The sequence below is a fragment of the Passer montanus genome, unplaced genomic scaffold (assembly GCF_014805655.1).
Source record: "Passer montanus isolate IOZ18808 unplaced genomic scaffold, ASM1480565v1 scaffold48, whole genome shotgun sequence".
In the NCBI taxonomy this organism is placed as follows: domain Eukaryota; kingdom Metazoa; phylum Chordata; class Aves; order Passeriformes; family Passeridae; genus Passer; species Passer montanus.
The window spans coordinates 5,545,368-5,545,578 of NW_024369707.1; positions in this window are offsets into that span (position 1 = coordinate 5,545,368).

Sequence of the window (211 nt, forward strand, 5' to 3'; positions counted from 1 at the left end):
CAGGCGGGGGCTGTCCCGCAGTGACACGGGGTCCTGAGGGGTGCGATGTCCAGGCCGGCCGGTTGTGCTTCCCTCCCGGGGCTGGGGCGGCCGTCGGGGTACCGAGTGGATCCCCATCGCCGGCCGCCTTCTGCTTGCGGGGAAAGGGTCCAGCGCGGCTTTGCCCGCGGGGTCAGCGCGGGGCCGTGCCGAGCCGCGTCCTGCCGAGCCG